Below are 18,480 nucleotides of genomic sequence, written 5' to 3'. Positions count from 1 at the left end.
TCTAGTTCAGATTTCTTAAACTGTGATCCTCAGACTGTCGATACATTTCAGGGGGTTCATGAGTTAAGAAAAATATTTCAATAACTGTATTTCAGTGTAGTTGAATAAATGTATTTTATTTGATGCAGTTAAAAGCATTATTTGTAAAAGAGGCCACAGGCTTCCCCTCATGACCAGAGGGGCCTATGACACAAAAACAATTAAGGATATCAATTCTGAATTAAAGATTTTATTTATTTTGAGTTTTACAATTTTTCCCCTAATCTTACTTCCCTCCCCCCACCCCCCACAGAAGTCAATTTGCCAGTCTTTACATTGTTTCCATGGTATACATTGATCCAAATTGAGTGTATGGCTATCAATTCTAGTCTATTCATTTTCCAAAAAGAGAATCCTCACTACAACACATGCCCTCTAGAAAAATATACATGTGTTTATTTATATGAAGATAGATATTAATACATTTATACCTATATGTATGATATATATCATATATATATATATATATATATATATATATATATATGCAACTAACAGAAATGTACATAACCAAAAAATTCTCAATAGGATGCTTTTGTACAGCATCCCCCTCACTATAAGAAACATAATTGTGCAACCAATCAATTGATTGGTTGATGTGTTCCTCTTTGATACCAAAGAACTAGTAGTAGTGAAGGATGGGTAGAATTTCGATAGACTGGTGTTAGTGGTATTCATAGAAATGAGTAGTTCTCAAAAGAATAATTACAAACTATTAACAGTCATGTGAAACACTGCTCTGAATCACTGGTAAGAGGAATGGAAATCCAACTATATGCATATGTGTACGTGTATATGTATAGATATTCCGATAGACATAGAGACATATATATATATATATGTGTATATATATAAAACAGATTTCAACTTTTATTCATCAAATTGACAAAGATGACAAAATATGAAAATGTTCAGTAGTAGAGTGCTTGATTACAGACAGGTGAGTAAATACATTGTTTATGGGGTAGCATCAAACATTCTGAAAAGCAATTTGAAACTATTCTAGGAAGCTGGCTATAATATTTATACTCGTTGACTCTTGGAAAAGTTAATAATAAAACAAAGAGCTCATATTCCCTAAAATGTATATAGCAGAAGGTTTTGTTTTAGCAAAGAATTAGAAACAGATTAGGTGCCTCAGTTTCCTCATCTGTCAAATCAGCAGAAGTAAATGGCAAACTACTCTTTGCCATTTCTTCACCAAGGAAACCCCAAATGGAGTCAGAAAAAGTCAGACATGACTGAAACGACTCATTATCAACAGCAAGGTGCCTATTAATTGTTGAATGGTTACAAAAGTGGTACATAAATATAATGGAATATGACACTTCTGGGAGAAATACTAACTGAAATGATTACAGAGAATGATAAGACAGCAAAGTAAAATAAGCAGAACCAAGCAAAGAATATATATAATGATATAACTAGCATTTATATAACACCTTAAGGTTTGCAAAGCAGTTTACAAAGCATCTCATTTTATTCTCCCAACAATCCAGGGAGGTAGGTGCTATAATCTTTTTTTTTTTTTTTTTTTTTTTTTTTTTTTTTTTTTTTTTTTTTTAGTTTTTGCAAGGCAATGGGGTTAAGTGGCTTGCCCAAGGCCATATGGCTAGGTAATTATTAAGTGTCTGAGGTCAGATTTGAACTCAGGTACTTCTGACTCCAAGGCCCGTGCTCTATCCACTGCGCCACCTAGCTGCCCCTATCTTTAGGTATTTCTAATGCTCATTCTTTGCTTGTGAAGACCTTCAGCTTGTCTTGCTACCTGAGATCAGTGTTTCCTCACCTCTAGCAGGTATTCATGGGAGATGTGTCTTGGGTTTATGATCATGCTTGATGTTTTGGAGACTATTTTTCACTTGATTTTTTGGGTAGTGGAATACTTTTACTTTAAGTAAAATAATTTTGGTTTTCAATGCAACTTAGGGTTGTGATAAATACTAATATATCTTTACAAAAGGAAAGACATTAGTGGAGACTCAGAACTACTGGTTTGGAGTATCTAGTCACCCTAGATCATGAATATGGGAACATCTAAAATGATTTTACAATGGAAGGGGTACATGAGTATTTTATGTAGATATTGGATTTGGCATCACTCCTTTGTGATTGTTTAACTAGGCTCTAATAGTAGACCAAGAATTTTGAGGGCGTGGCATATTCAGTTTAAATGTATAAATTGGAGCAACTCAGTGAAAATCACATCTGGTTTAAGGAGTGTTAGGCATCTTAGGTAGAGAAAGAAGTATAGCAAGAAGGTGTGGAAAGAAGCCAAAGCCATCTGGAGAACTGAAGAACACAGCTGTTGGCTCGTCCAGTGGAATTACATGTGGCTCTTTATGATGAATTTATCAGGAAAAAACCACAGAGGTAGGAAAGCAATTGGAAATTAATCTAATATTAAGTAGAATTGCAGGTCGTTCACAGAAATATTATACATACTGGTAGGCTTTACCAATATCTTCATGATGGTGTTGAGAAGCCCTTGGGTTTTCAAAGCTTGAAGTAATCAAGTGTGAGCTTTGGTGGTTGCTACCAATCAAAAGAGACCTGATCTATAGGTTGCTTAATGGACTTTTGTCTGAGGCCCAGCCTCAGTACGGACAGAAGAATGCATCACCAGAGTGCTCACATGTGGATTACATTTTTCAGAAACAGTAATTGTCAAAGACCTTTTAAGCTGAGATATAGAGGGCTTGTAATCTGTATCAGTGCAGGAACTGCCATTCCTGATGAAATAACTGTTAATTTCATTGTTACCTAGAATAAAAGAAACAGAACATATTTCTTTTAGTTTGACCATGCAGATAGGGATGGAGACTTGAACCTGTGTCTTCTCGACTGGCTACTGTTCCACCACGCTGCTAGCTCTCTGCTCTCTATTGACCATGGCTAGCTGTTTATTTCCTTAGTATGTCTTTATGTATTTGATTCTGCAGGGATTTGGTTAAGCCTTAAAGGACTAGGTCTCTGAAAGCCCTGAAAGGGACATTCTCTCTTCTTCCTGCAGACCCCTCTAGCACCTTTGTAGCTGAATGCCTGGTAGGAGAGACAGGGCTGAATTTGGAGTCAGAAAATCCCCAGTATGACCTCTGCTTCAGATACTTGATAGCTACATGAGTCTCAGTGTCTTCACTTATAAAATGAGAATAGTCCTGCCCATAGCATCTCACTCATATAAGGCTTTGTGTGGCTTAAATGAGATAATATATTATTTTTAGGTAATATATTGTCTCAGTATATAGCTTTAGAAATGCTAGCTATTTTGATGGTAATTATTACATATATATGGATTTCTGAAAGATCTATGGTTTCCTTAATGGATGGTCACAGTCTGTTTAGGTCTTCTTCAGTCAACAATTCCTGGGGTATTGTCTGTGGTACAAACATGTTAATTGACTTGCCCAGGATCATAAAACTTGTAAAGGTCAGAAGCTGGGTTTGAACTTAGGTCTTCCTTACTCCTAGAACAACAGCTAAGCCACACTGATTTTTTATATTCTTGTCTCATTTATTTTTCTCAATTGCTAAGTTCTTTTTGGATAGGAAGGATGGTTTACTGAGTGGTGGCATAACAGTAAGTAGAGTGCTAGACTTGGAATAGAGAGGACATGGGTTCAGATCCAGTCTCATGTGAGCTTGGGCTAGTCCCTTTGTATTCTGAGCCTTATTTAAGATAGGGACAAGAATTCCCATAGCACCTGCCTCATGGGACAAGGTCCAATTGGATTAAAGTAATGATATATAAATGTCAGAAATTATCATCATTATTCATCTGTGTATCTAAAGGGAAGCTTGGTGGCACTGCAGTGGAGGGTACCAGGTCTGTAATCAGGGAAACTGAATTCAAATCTTGCCTTATATACTTAATAGCTGCATGACCTTAGTCAAGTCACTTAACCCTGTTTGCCTCAGTTTCCTGAATGCTAGGTCCAAACCTGCTTTAGAGTGTTAGGATGAGTTTCCAAAAATTCATTGCCCACTTCAAGGAGAGAAAAGAGATTCCTGTAACTAGGACTGGTTTACTCAAAATGGTTTAATGCAGGGTTGGAGAATGTCCAGTGGTCTGGCACTGCCAAGACAACTATAGGTGGGACTTGAGATTTAATAAATCTAAGAGTTTTTTAGGGGTGAATTAGTTAAGTGATTAAATAGAGCAGGTTCATTTTTAAGTTGATAATTTTGTATGGTCCCTAAATGGTGTTACAAATATCCAAATAGTTCTTGGCAGAAAGAAGGTCCCTCACCCCTGGTTTAATGCAATAAGATATACGTGGAAACCAAGCAGTAAATTTTGTGGGTCAGTACTCAGGAAGTACTGGGTTGCTGCATATTTCACTTCCAATCAGAGAAAGCAAGTATTTCTGTTTTCACTATATACATTATTTGTCTCCCTTCAGAATGATCTCTTCCCTCCTCTCTACAATAATACTACTTGACTTAATTTGGACATGATTTTATATTGACTTTACTTCATTCTTTTTTTTTTTTAGTTTTTGCAAGGCAATGGGGTTAATTGGCTTTCCCAAGGCCACACAGCTAGGCAGTTATTAAGTGTCTGAGACTGGATTTGAACCCAGGTACTCCTGACTCCAAGGCCGGTGCTTTATCCACTACGCCACCTAGCCGACCCTTTACTACTTCATTCTTTACCTATGTACATCTTCCTAATTGGATCATCTTAGACTCTGAGAATGTTGGAGTTGGAAAGGACCTTTGAGAGCCAGTCCCTTCATTTTTCAGATGAGGAAAATGAGATCCAGAGAAATTAAGTGACTTACTCCAAGTTGCGCAGGTAGTGGTCGTAGTATTGGTAGAAGTAGTAGTAGTAGTAGTGGTAGTAATAGAAATAGAAGTAGAAGTCATAGTAAAAAGAGAAGAAGCTGTTGAAATCATCATCACTGATACTGTCATGTTGTTGTCTTGGTTGTGGTTGTAATCTCGGTTGTGGTTGTAATTGCTGTAGAAATTGTTGTCTTAGTTGTAATCTTTGTTGTAGTCGTCGTTGTCGTTGTTGTCGTCGTTCTTGTCGTTCTTGTCGTTGTCGTCGTTGTTGTCGTCGCTGTTGCCGTTGCTGTTCATCTTTCTCTTTTTTATGAGGATCAGTGACATCATGGGACGATATTTTGACTTGTTGGTGAATTCAATTTAAGAGAGAAAGAATTGCACGAAGTTGTCAGTCTCAATTTCTCTTCCGGAGTTAATAAAGTCCAGTGCCAAGACAAAAGTCAAGACACGGGCAACGTCCCAGGACACAGCAAGGATTTGAACTCAGGTTCTCTGACTTCAGAGTTGGTGTTCTTGTCACTATATGTTCCTAACAGACAAATATGATATTAATTTAAACTTCCTTGAAGAAATCACCTAGACCACATTTATTTTTAAAAATATTTAATCAATGTTATCTTCTTTTCTTAGCCACTGTCATCTCCAAATGAGCCCTTCCCTCACCCATTGAGTACTCTCTTGCAACAAAAAATACAATCAGAGAAAATCAGAGGTCTCTCTACCTTAAGTCTCTCCTCACTCCAATCTTTCACACAAATGCCAAATTGATTTTCATAAAGTTCAAGTTTTACCATATCTTCCTTCCTGTATTCTCAGTAAATTCCAGTGGCTCCCTATTGTCACCAGAATTAAAAATAGATTTTTCTGTTTGGTATTTAAAGCTCCTTCAAACCTGGCCCTTTTCCTACTTTTCCAATCTTTTCACATGACTTCTCTCCTTAAACTCTATGATCCAGCCACCACACTAGTCTATTTTGGGAATGCGCTATGCTCCAAGCTCTCATCTCTGTAGCTTTGCACTGGCTGTTTTTCATATCTAGAAATTTTCTCTCTCCTCACCTTTGTATCTTAAGAGTCCAGGGATTCCTTCAAGTTTCGCTCAAGTGCCAACTTCTGAAGGAGGCCTTTCCTAGCCCTCCCCCACTTTCTAGGGCCTTCCCCTCTTGTATAACCTCCTATTTATTTTGGATTTTGTTTGCACCTATTTTAATGTTTATCTCTTCCATCAATGATGACAATGATGAAAGCTAGGATTTCTTAATAGCATTTTCGCACAAATGTCTCTCCCATTAGACCATAACCTCCTGAGGGCAGGAATTGTTTTTATTTTTTCTTGGGCTCCCTAGAACTTAATGCTCTTGCTTACTGATTGATTCCTAGTTCCTGGTGGTGCTTGGCTGTCCATTGTCCAGTGAGGATGATCAAAGGTGACTCAGTTTCAATAGACTGACAAAGAATTCTAATTGGGATTATGAACCTTCTAGAGGGTTGAAGGAATTTAATGTGATCAAATGAATGTACCAAATTAATCACCACAATTGAGTTTTATCTGACATCATATTTGGGAAAGGACACTGTTATATTAAATAATGGATCTATTCTTTTCCCTTCCTCCCCCCCCACCATTATTTTGGTGCTGTAAAGACATAGACTTTTTGGAATTCCTTTTTTCAGCAAACTATAACTTTTAAAGATAAGAAAAATCAAATGTAGTGCAGAGGGATAGGACAGACCCCGACAACACTGCCCAATGCAGTGAATGAATTTGGGGACTATTTAACAAAATAAATAAAAAATACAATAAGACATAGATAACATGTTTTAAAAATTAGTCAAAGGGCAACTAGGTGGCTCAGTGGATAGAGCAATGTTCTGGAGTCAGGAGGACCAGCATTCAAATCAGATACTTAACTAGCTGTGTGGTGATCCTGGGCAAGTCATATAACCCTGTTTGCCTCAAAACAAAACAAGACCTGAGTCAATATTTTGTCCACAGAGATCATGATGTACTGAATTTTTGTTTAGCTGTGTCTGACTCTTCACAATCTCATGGACCATAGTGTGCTAGTGTTTATTGTCCGTGGACTTTTCTTGGCAAAGATACTAGAATGGTTTGCCTTTTCCTTCTCTAGTAGATTAAGGTAGATAGAGGTTAAATGAATATCTGAGTTTGGATTTGAACGCAGGTCTTTCTGACTCCAAGTCCAGTGCTCTATCCATTGTGCTACCTAACTGCCTAATATATGTATCTCCATTGGTTAACACAGTCCTTTGCATGTGGTGAAACCTTCATGCATTCATTCAGACTAATCTTAAGGTGAACCAAAACTGTGTGGCCTGCTCTCCTTTCATATCCAAGAGAAGACCTGCGATGATAGGATGCTTCACTACAGATTGCCTTAGAAAGGCCAGTATTGGGTACATTCAGTAAAGCCACTAGATTCCAACAAACCATCTAAAACATGCAAATGATCCCTGATAAAAGAAACCACAGGTATTTGCAGTCATTCTTACAGTCATTCTTTGGAACCGCCAAAGCTGCCCAAAGTCTAAAACTGAAATAACTAAGTTGGAGAAAAAGCACATTTTAGATACATAAAAAAACAAAGACTCCAGATGCTACAAAAAGTAATACTTTCCCCATCTCTGTGTAGAGAGCAGTTTTCCAAGACAACATCCATTTCTTCCATTCCAAGATCTTAGCCAAGAGTAAGCTAGTCAAATTTTAAATAAATAAAAGGAAACTTTTCTTTCTTTAGTTTTTTTTTTTAGTTTTTTTTTTTTTTTGCAAGGCAATGGGGTTAAGTGGCTTGCCTAAGGCCACACGGCTAGGTCTGAGACCGGATTTGAACTCAGGTACTACTGGCTCCAGGGCTGGTGCTTTATCCACTGCGCCACCTAGGTGCCTTTCTTTCTTTCTTTCTTTCTTTCTTTCTTTCTTTCTTTCTTTCTTTCTTTCTTTCTTTCTTTCTTTCTTTCTTCCTTCCTTCCTTCCTTCCTTCCTTCCTTCCTTCCTTCCTTCCTTCCTTTCTTCCTTTCTTTCTTCTTTCTTTCTTTCTTTCTTTCTTTCTTTCTTTCTTTCTTTCTTTCTTTCTTTCTTTCTTCCTTTCTTTCTTCCTTTCTTCCTTTCTTCCTTCCTTCCTTCCTTTCTTCCTTCCTTCCTTCCTTCCTTCCTTCCTTCCTTCCTTCCTTCCTTCCTTCCTTCCTTCCTCTTTTCTTTACTTTCTCTCTTTCTTTCCTTCCTTCATTTCTTTCTTTTTCTCTTCCTTTCTTTTTTCTTTCACTTTTCTCTCCCTTTTCTCTTCCTTCCTTTTCTCCCTCTTCCTTCTCTCATTCTTTCTTTTACTTTCCTTTTTCTCCATTTTTATTTCTTTCTCTCTATTTCTTTTCCCTTTCTTTCTTCCTTTTCCTTTTTTCTCTCCCTTTTCTCTTCCTTTCTCTCTTTAATTTCCTTCCTTCTCTTCTCTCATTCTTTCTCTATTTTCTCTTTATTTTTTGTCTTTTTCCTTCTTTTCCTTCCTTCTTTTCTTTTCTCTCTTTCTTTTTCTCATTCCTTCTTTCTTTCTTTTTCTTCCTTCTCATCACTCTCATTCTTTCTCTTTCTCTTTTTTTCTTTCTTTCTCTCATACTTTTTCTCTTTTAAAGCAAGTTGTCTAGATGAGAAAGGATCATTGTGTAAGTTTCATGTCCTTCATAAGCCCTTGGACAGAATTAAGGTTGTAGCTATGGAAAACAGCTAGAGGAAGGACCTGGCTTAACTCCCCTAAAATAAGAAAAAGGGGAAACCACTTTTAACTCTAAAGAACTTAAATAGATGATGGTGCCAAATATATCTGCAGAGTAGGGCTCTCCATAGCATTTGTGGAAAGAATTAGACTTTTAAGCAACCATCACTTCTACATTACCTTGAAAACATTCCAGAATTAAAGACAACAGATACAACTCCAAATATCATTTAGTGAGCTTGGGTACCCAATAATTCTGAGGTGAAGGATTTCCTTTTTGCAGCTTAAAAGACCACCTGCTTTTTATTTAATGGCAAAACAGTCATTCCTGGGATGAATTGGAGTATTTTTGTCGGTTGCTATGCACACCTCCAACTCAGCGAGACTTCTTATAACTTTTTTATGTTTCTTGGACTAATGAGCCTGTTTCTGTTTACATGAAAGCATTTACTCAAATGTCTAGGTGCAAGGCCCTCTTTTGGCTCTCAGTTAAGACCCCATTGAAGGCCTCATTGTGGGATGGAGATGACTTTGTGATGGTAGAACCTTGTCTTTGGCTAGTTTCCTGACATGTAACAGGCACTTCCAGTATGGGGTCCCTGAATTGACTGTATTTGTTGTCTAAGGACCAGGGTGTTGCATTTTCAGAGTGTCTCATCATCAGACTGGTCTGGGGTTTGAATTATGTCCCCATGGAAACTATTGGAGATCATCTGGTAAATTATAAGGGGTTATGATATATGCCAGTAGAGAGGACTCACATTACTATAGGAGATCCCTAACCTCTTTAAAGGGCAATAAAATGGTCTTTGTAAGTGGTTTGGAATGATAATATGTTAGAACTGAAAGAGGACATGGAGATCAACTATCACAAGTCTCTGATTTGCAGAAGGGCAGATTAAGGCCCATAATGGGATATGCCTTGTCCCAAATATCACAATTAACTGGTGGAAAAATTGGGACTATCAAAGGGTCAAGAGATTTAAAATGGACTGTTCCCAATCAAACTAGCTAACTCTAGGCTTACGGCTATAAAGAAGAAAGTGACAACAAAGCAATAATGATGGACTGGAAATCAAAGGAGAAAGAGAGAAATTCCTAGTCATAGCAAAAGAGATGAAAGAAAGGAAGATTATGAAGTGGAAAGCCTCAGAGCTTCCTTGAAAAGATACCTTGGATGGGCCGGCTAGGTGGTGCAGTGGATAGAGCACCTGCCCTGGAGTCAGGAGTACCTGGGTTCAAATCCTGTCTCAGACACTTGATATTTACCTAGCTGTGTGGCCTTGGGCAAGCCACTTAACCTCATTTGCCTTGCAAAAATACTCAAACAAACAAACAAACAAATGAAAAGATACCTTGGTATAATGGAAAGAATGATGAATTTGAAGTTAGAGGATCTGGATTAAAGCCCTAATTCTGCCACTGACTACACCTCCAGACTTGGGCAAAAGGCACCATACCTTTCCTGACGTTAGTTTTCGTATCTGCCGTATGACTGTTCTTTCTTGTTCTTCTTGTTCTTCTTTTATTTTATTTTTGCAAAATGATTTCAAAATGACACTGGGCTTCTAGTGAGGAAGGTCTGAGTTCAAATTCTTCTTAGACATATATTATCTATATGATCTTGGGTAAGACTCTTCCAGTCTCAGTTTTACCATCTGTAAAATAAGGGCATTATATTAAAAGGTTTCTAAGGACTTTTCCAGCTCTAAAACTATGATTCTATAAATAAATGACCTCTGAGAGTCTTTCTAATTTAAAATGATGAACCTGTCCACTGCCTGGTTACTGTATTGCCTTTCCACATAAAATCACAAACCAGACACTTTGGAAAGAACACTACATCCACCTGCTCTAGCACACAGTAAAGCCTTGAGGTAGGTTATGAAGTGTTCTCTATATTCTCTTGGTGCACAGGGATAGGCAGTTTTTCATTTCATACCTCATCGATACCATGATATAGAGATTCCACAAAATCACCCAAATTTAAAAAGAACAATGAGACTGAAATGTTCTTTTACTATTTCTAAATTTTCTACAGGGGTAAGGTAGGCACGTTGGACTAATAATATGTTTCCTTATTTCCCTCTGCTTTACTTTCAGAGGAAGGATGATGGATGGTGTTAAAAAGTGGAAAAAATGGATTAGACAAGGGTTGCCTTGTGTCAAAAAACCTGCAGGATGACGTTCTTTGGTGGACAGAACTGAAGGCTGCCACTTGAACCTGGAAACAAATTCAGTAATGTATTTGCATTCTTAAAAGTGAGAATGGGGTGATAATATTCTTAAAGGAATATAAATAGATATATTATTAACTGTGTTGTGAATAAAACCATTTGACATATGGTAATAAATTTAGGGTTATTTAGTATCATAATGAATGCTCATTTGTAAGTTCATAGGTTTAGAATCAGAAAGGACTTTAGAGATTGTGTAGTACAATTTTCCCATTTACAGAAGAGGAAACTTGTGTCCCTGAGGTCACACAATGAATTGCAATGCTGGGTCTGGAACCTGGGACTCTTGAGAGCATTTTGCCCTTAGATATTTAATCCCAATCCTATAAAAATTAGAAGTCAATCCCCCAATGTCTACTTCGTTCCAGCATTCTTAATTGGAAACAAAATGGGGATTTCCTTAGAGATTACTAGGCATTGGGGGAATCATGGTTGCATTGTTAAGTGGGACATAATTCGATTCAGCAAACATTTTACTATACAGCTCCTATATTTAGAGGCAAGGTATTGTGCCAGATGGGTGCTGGGGGAGATGTGATTATAAATAAGAGCTAGCCTAACTTTTACAGATCCTACACTTGAATAGTAGAGAATATCTTAGAGATTTTATGGTCTAAGATTTTAATTAATATTTTATAAACATTTATCCCTGAGAAATGTAGGAAAGTGTGCTATTATCTAAAAAACGAATTGAGATTCTATGCATCTTTATTGTACAGGATAGAAATTTCACATTTCTTTATTCATGTATTCAGGTATACACATACAGAATATGCTAAGTGTATGAGAGAAATCCAAAATGCTAGGAAATATCATCTGTGGCAGGAGAGTTCATTTCTGTAGGACCCTGGAAATTTCCAGTGGGATGGCTATTGTCCAAAGGTAGTATTAGTGTATTGGATGCGAATGTATTTTTGAAGGAAACCAAATCTTAAATATATCATAAAGATAAGTGATGCTTGACAATTGATTGGAAACCCCGCTTGTCCTAAGGTCATCCATTGCAGGGAGAATAGGATCTGACTTCTTCCTGCTTATGGCAGCGCAGAAGATGAGAGGATGAGAAGGGAAGAATATGATAGCATGGAAATTAACTTTGGAGATGGGGACCTAGGTTCAAATCCCGCCATTGGCAATTACTCTCTTTGTATCCTTGGGTGAATACCATAGACCTCAGTTTCCTCCTCTGTAAAATGAATTGTGATCCAATGAAATGTAGTGAAATTGGGGGAAAGTATGCCTAGAAGAGATAAGGTGATAGAAAAGAGATAGGCAATGGGTCACAGGTAGAGATGAAGCCTAAATGGTACTTGCATGTCTGTTGGTGGGAGAGATCTAATAGTCTATGATATTTTTACTGATACCAATGGACTAGAATAGGCTCAGAATGTGTCCTGACTGATTTTCTTGGTTACATCATAGGATCATAGATTTAGAGTTGGAATGGACCTTTAAGGTCATCTAGTCCAACCCCATCACTTTATAGATTAGGACACTGCTGCCTCCATTCTACATTCCAGCAAAATGGTTTTCTTGCTATTTCTTGTCCACTTGGCTGTTACATGGTATTTCATTCCCCCTCTCTGTCTTTGACCAGGCTATCATCAATATCAGCTTTGTACTCCCTCCTCACAAGATTCATCAAAAGGCTCACCTTCTATAAGAGACTGACCAGTGTCACTCCCCCACCATTGGCTTGTTCTCTAATCTCCAACTCTGCCCTCCTTATTATTTTGTATTTACTTTATATAAACCGTACTTACTCATTTGCATACAATGGTTCCACACCAATTGCATACAAACTTCTTGAAGGAAGTAACTGTTGTTGTGTTAATCACTATCAGCACCCTTGTATCTCCAGTATCAATCTCGATGTTTGATATAGAGTTTAGTGGCCAGTGTATTCAGACTTTTTCTCAAAGTAATGGCAATTCTTTATTTAGTCTTCAAAAAATTCCAATGATGAAGATCTAAAGAAAAATATTTTAAATGAATGAGTGGAGACAGGGGAACCAGATAGAAGACTTATTGGAAGAAAAATCCAATCAAGGGTTAATAAGAGACTAAAGTTGGGCATGGTAGTGGGACTGGAACAAGAAGGACCAATGCATGTGAGAAATATCATAGAGGTAGAATAAATGAGACTTGACAATTAATTAATGTACAGAGTGAGTGAGAGGAAAGAATTCAGAAAGATCCTGAGGGTTAGAGCCAGGATGAAAGGAAGGAGAAATGTGGTCATTGGCAAGAAACAGGGAAGCTCAGAGAACGGGTTGGCGTAGGCAGGGAGATACAATGAGTTTAATTTTAGACACGTTAAATCCTCAACTCTTATGGCCAATCCAGATGGAACTGTAAAGGGGGTTTGGAGCTGTAGGCCTGAATTGATTTGGATGATACAAAACAGGATATCATAGTTGGACATCAGTTTTGCTCTACTGTCTTGTGTGGATGCCTCAATTCTGAATATTATCTGGTGTAAGGCCCTAGACTCAACCTATTCATCCCACTTCTAAGTATCTCCCAGGTCCTAAGTACATCTTCCATCTCCACAGTATTTCCTTAGCTCTTTTGGGTCAGGCCATTCTTGTTTCCACATTCCTCTGACACCCACAATCATAGTTCCAGTGGAGAACTAATTCAATTCTGTGATTTCTTGTTTGATTGCTTTCAGATCTCTTTTTTTTTAGGTTTTTGCAAGGCAAATGGGGTTAAGTGGCTTGCCCAAGGCCACACAGCTAGGTAATTATTAAGTGTCTGAGACTGGATTTGAACCCAGGTACTCCTGACTCCAAGGCCGGTGCTTTATCCACTACACCACCTAGCCGCCCCTCAGATCTCTTTTAAAGAGTAATGAGATACATGTGTAAACTCTTTTTGAAGAACAGCTAATTTTCAAATTTATTATCTTGTTAGAAAAAAAGAGTTTTCTGACTTTTAATGATTTCTCTCTCATTTTCTCTGATAGTGTCCCAAAAGTCTAAGTGCAGTTTTCAGCTTTAATAGGTATTTAAAATTATTAAATTAATATATTAAGATATGTTAAGATACCTTAATATTAAGTTTATTAAGATAATTAAATCTGAAGAGGAATGGTGGGGTCCTTTGATGGGACACTTCTTTTTAGACATTTCAGACAATGCTCAAAACAGTTAAGACCTTTTGATTGACTTGTCTCCAGGACAAACACATGACTTAACTGGAGCCATCCAAGGAAACATGCTGGGAGAGAGAGAGAGAGAGAGAGAGAGAGAGAGAGAGAGAGAGAGAGAGAGAGAAAGCAGAGATGTATTAGTGGAAAGATCCTAGGGAAGCATTGCCTTCCTACAACAAGGTGGCATCTGACACTTCCAAACTAGAATATTTCATCTGAATCCTTTGAACTGGGGTTGATACTTCCAAAGAGGGATTAGGAAAGTCAGTGGAGGGATATTCTCAAGGGAAGTCTCAAAGGAACCCCAGGTAAGGATGGCTTTGAGGCCCAGGCAGGAGGAAGGAATCCATGATGTTCTTGTAAGAGGCTGTTCCAAGAACTTGTCAAGAACACAGCTCTTGTTGGGACTCCTGGGTCCATCATGGTTTCATATATCAGGGCAACTGAGGACTGGGGCCTTGCTAAGGCAGCTTTGAGACTGCGTTCCCACTTCTGACTCAATGAGCAAGGAAACTGGAAAAGCCATGCATGGGAATTTTAGAAAAAGAACAGTTCCGAAGAAAAGGGAAGGGGTACTATGAAGGAGGAGGGAATATGGCTAGGGAATAGATACCATATTGGGTAGAGAAAGACTAGATCTTAGAGAACAGGCTCCCATTATTTAAAAAAAGCAAATGAACAGATAAAACAAAGTTAACTTGTGTCATTTGTGTGTGTATTTGTATGTTGAACCTATGACGGACTGAATTCTGTAGAAAATGTTTAGTTTTATTAAAATTTATTCTAAGCTAGGCCAAATAACTGCTTCATTATATTCTCCTCAATTTATCTACAAACGCCTTCCCAAATTTTATGTAAACAAAAATAGGAAGAGAAAAAAATGCTCTGGACTAAAAAAGTTATAATTTGGAAACAACTCTTCTGCTTAAGGGACTCATTAAGATGGAGGGTGAGGTGGAAATCATTTGACTTGATGTAGTCAGTGCTTGGGAAATTGGGGCACTTTTTTTCTAAAGAAGTTGGATAAATCTAAGACTGTCAGGCCATCAGATGATAGTTTTGGGTCCAGGCCCAATTGGACCAGATTTGGAACAGGAGGTGATATAGTCCACATATGCTTTCCATTCTTTGAAGGCTTCATGTACTTGTTTTTTTCCTGGTTTTATGACAGAATCAGAATATACTGTACTTTTAATGAAAGTGGAGAAAAGGGATGTATCTTACCACTGATTCTGTGCAGCAACTCTTATTGGAATCAAGAAGTGCAGTCATATTTCTTCATGAACAAAATTTGGCACATATATATGTAACCTGTCACGTGGCCTGTTCCTATCCAAAGGGGGTGTTTGCCAAAGAACTGAAAACCATATGGAAATGTACATGTGTTTTGATTCTCTCCCAACACTTTATGAAAGAATAATTTTTACCCTCTCATAGTCACTTCTTTCAAGCTATGCAGCCAAAATCTGGGCTAAACAAAACTCAAGAGTTCCCATATTTAAATGCCGGATTGATATTCTGGCTAAGACAAAGGCAAGATGTCACATGTGTAAATAAGAAAGAGTTAATTAGGTACCGGGGCTTCTAAAGATGGCCTCCAACAGCAAGAATTAGCAACTCTTGTTTGATATTTAAATCTGTTGGAAAATTTCGTTGCTTGATTTGAGGAAGTAAAGTCTCAGTCACTGGGGGAGACATCAATTTCATATAAACATTTGAATTATGATTCATTTATCTAAACCAAATCCAGACGTTAAACCTCTCAAAATAGTTACTTAATGTGCATAAAGTATGGTTCCTGGGGTGCAGAAATGATTGTCATTAACGATTTACACAGTACACTGAGCTTAGTTCTGAAACTTCCTGATCTGAAGCATACACTTCTATAAATCTTCCTAGGGAAGCCACAGAGGAATATAATTTGTATCTGTTTCCCATTGGTATAAAGTGAGGGTCCCTAGCTGTGTTCTCTTCCTGACCTGGCTGGAAGTTGCCCCAAGGGTGCCATGCATATGGGAGGGAATAGGTAGAGTTTTCTTCCCATGCAGGGAGGAGTTAAGCAGAAAATTACAGCTATTTTATAGAGTCTGATTTGGTTCAGATGAAACAAGCAGAGACATAGCTAGGAATTTTTTTTCACCTAGGGCAAAAATAGTTGGGAAGGTAGTATGATGGTAAAGTAGATAGTCTGATTGACAATGCATTTGTGCTTGGAGGAGTGGTCCATCCTTAGAACCCTTGGGGTTGGAGGGTCGGGGAAAGTGAGGGTAGACCCTGAGCCCTTTTCCAACAATAATGTATGGATTATGACATCAGATTTAGGAATGGCACTAGACACCAGGAAGCCACATGCTCCCTCGGGAAATATGCCCCCCCCAGACACTGGCATTCTGGGAACAAAGTTCTCTTTGCCATTAGTTAAGTACATACAGTGATAACTGTTCATTCTGAAACTGCCACTCAGGGAGAGAAGTGGTGGTGGTAGTTGCTTTAATTCCTCCTGGCCATCAGGGAGGGCATTAATCAGATTTTATCTACTAGGCCCTGAATAAATGTCCTTGTAGAATCTGTAAGAAAGTCTTCTATTTCTTCTTTGTCCTCCCCCTTCTCTCCTTTCTTCCTTTTTCTTTATCCTCTTCCTTCTTATTTGTACTTTTTAGCCCAGTATCCTCTATGCCAGTTATCCACTGGGCTATGTAAGTTATACATGCTATTATATGGCACGCATGTGATCCCTTGAGCATTTCTCTTCTGCTTTCAGTCCAATCCCTTCCTTTGACTCAACCACTGTTTGTTCCTGATTCACTGGTGTATGGAATCACAGCAATATATGGAAGGCCTCTGGATGCATCAGTGAGGGAGACCTTAGTGCCACATTCTCTCATATGATATCCCACATACATGTTCTCTTTTCTTCATTCAGAGAGTTACCACGCTAGTTAGTGACTTAATCACTTCCTGCCTGGTCTTGTTGCAATGGCCCTCTGATTGGTCTCCTGCCATCACATCTTTCGCCCACTCAATTCATTCTTCACTGAACTGCATCTATGATTTTCCTAATGCACACAACTGACCAGATCATGCTCCTTCCCCCCAATACAGAAACTCTAATGGTTCCCGAACTCCAGGATCATAAATAAAATGCTCTCTTTTGACAGTGAAAATTCTTCCATATCCATCTGAATTCAGCTACACAAGTCTTCTTACAGTTCCTTTATCCAACATTCCACCTCTTGACTGGATCTTTTCACTGGCTGCCTTTCATTATTGGAATGGGGCACAGCTACTGATCCTCACATCCTCCTCCTAACTTCCATGGCTTCCTTTAAAATTCTGGCAAAATCCCATTTTCTACAGAAGAACTTTCCCTGTCCACTGCCTATCCCACCCTTTCTTGCTACTTTCACTCTGAGGTTGCTTCCATTTATACTATATTTATCTTATTTATATATTCCTATTTCTTTATGATGTCATTTTCCTCCTGGCTTTGTTTCCCTTTCCCAGACTTTTAAACCAAACTGTTTCCTCCTAGATCTCTCTGCCGTGCCTAGGACCTCTTTAACCCAGGATATGCAACCACCACTTCTGTTTTCAAAAATTGAAAAGTTCATCTGTAAGGCACACCCCTTCTCTCACTGATGAATTCCTATGAAAGACTCCATTTTGTGTATATATATAGGGGCAAGTTGGAACTCATTCCTCTCCTGATCCTTTCCTTGACTTCCAGACTTCAAAATCCTGTCCTTGTGCCAGCTACCTCCTCCTTTTCCTTTACTCCTTCCCTTGATTTTCAGCTTTCATTTACATACCAGTTTTCTCTATTAAAGTAAAAGTTTTTTGAAGGCAGGGAATTCCTTTATTTTTTATTTGTCTATCACTTAGAAAATTATATTTTTAATCATCTGGCACTCAGAAAGAGCTTAATAATTTTTATAGACATGTTTTGATAGAGACATAGCTCTGTTACCTGAATGATTTTCTTCAGTTATTAAAACAGTGACTAATCACCTGACTTAGTTCTACTTGGAAATCTCACCTTTGGCATGTAGAGAAAGAATTGATATTTTTTCCACTTAGAGAAACCGAGGTAGAGAAGGATACTAGGGAAGTTGTCTCAAAGACACATAGTGATCTAATTAGTATTAAAATTCACTGCCCTTGGAGTTAGTTGCTTATCCTGTTGGTCAAGTCTGCATTTCTCAAAGGTAATATTCCTCATCATGTTAAGAACATGCCTGTGGGTTTCAGAAATCCACCCAAGCAATTAGCAAGGCTGAGGCATAAAACACAGCCACACCATTGAGGTCTTGACCTATGTCATTTAGTTTGCATTTTTACAAGTTGTTTTTACTGAACACAGCCTCTATTATTTGCATACTGAAATGAAAGTATCATTTTTCATGATGGACCAAAAATATATTAGGTGAATGTGGTGTGCATGTGTACACATGCGTATCCTCACACATGTGCTTTTTCTCCTCCACCCATGTTCCAGTGACAGTATTATTTGATCCTTATGGTACAAAGATTATTC

The 18,480-nt window shown here is 38.0% G+C and overlaps 1 long non-coding RNA gene across 2 annotated transcripts in view; it reads right to left on the bottom strand.

Moving 5' to 3' along the window:
• Window positions 1-506: 506 nt before the first annotated feature.
• The window catches only part of LOC141498263 (uncharacterized), a 42,819-nt gene continuing 24,845 nt past the window's right edge, over window positions 507-18,480 (bottom strand). Inside the window, exons 3-6 of one of the 2 annotated variants that reach the window (XR_012471596.1) lie at window positions 12,556-12,762; window positions 10,016-10,213; window positions 4,824-5,359; window positions 507-2,802 (exon numbers count right to left, since the gene is read on the bottom strand). This is a non-coding gene — a long non-coding RNA (uncharacterized LOC141498263). Of the gene's footprint in view, window positions 5,360-10,015; window positions 10,214-12,555; window positions 12,763-18,480 lie in introns of both variants that reach the window. The other variant, XR_012471595.1, reaches the window with a different exon arrangement.

The sequence above is a fragment of the Macrotis lagotis genome, chromosome X (assembly GCF_037893015.1).
Source record: "Macrotis lagotis isolate mMagLag1 chromosome X, bilby.v1.9.chrom.fasta, whole genome shotgun sequence".
Classification (NCBI taxonomy): Eukaryota; Metazoa; Chordata; class Mammalia; order Peramelemorphia; family Peramelidae; genus Macrotis; species Macrotis lagotis.
Note: the sequence above shows the minus strand (reverse complement) of the source record. Positions and strands in the feature narration are given on the sequence as shown.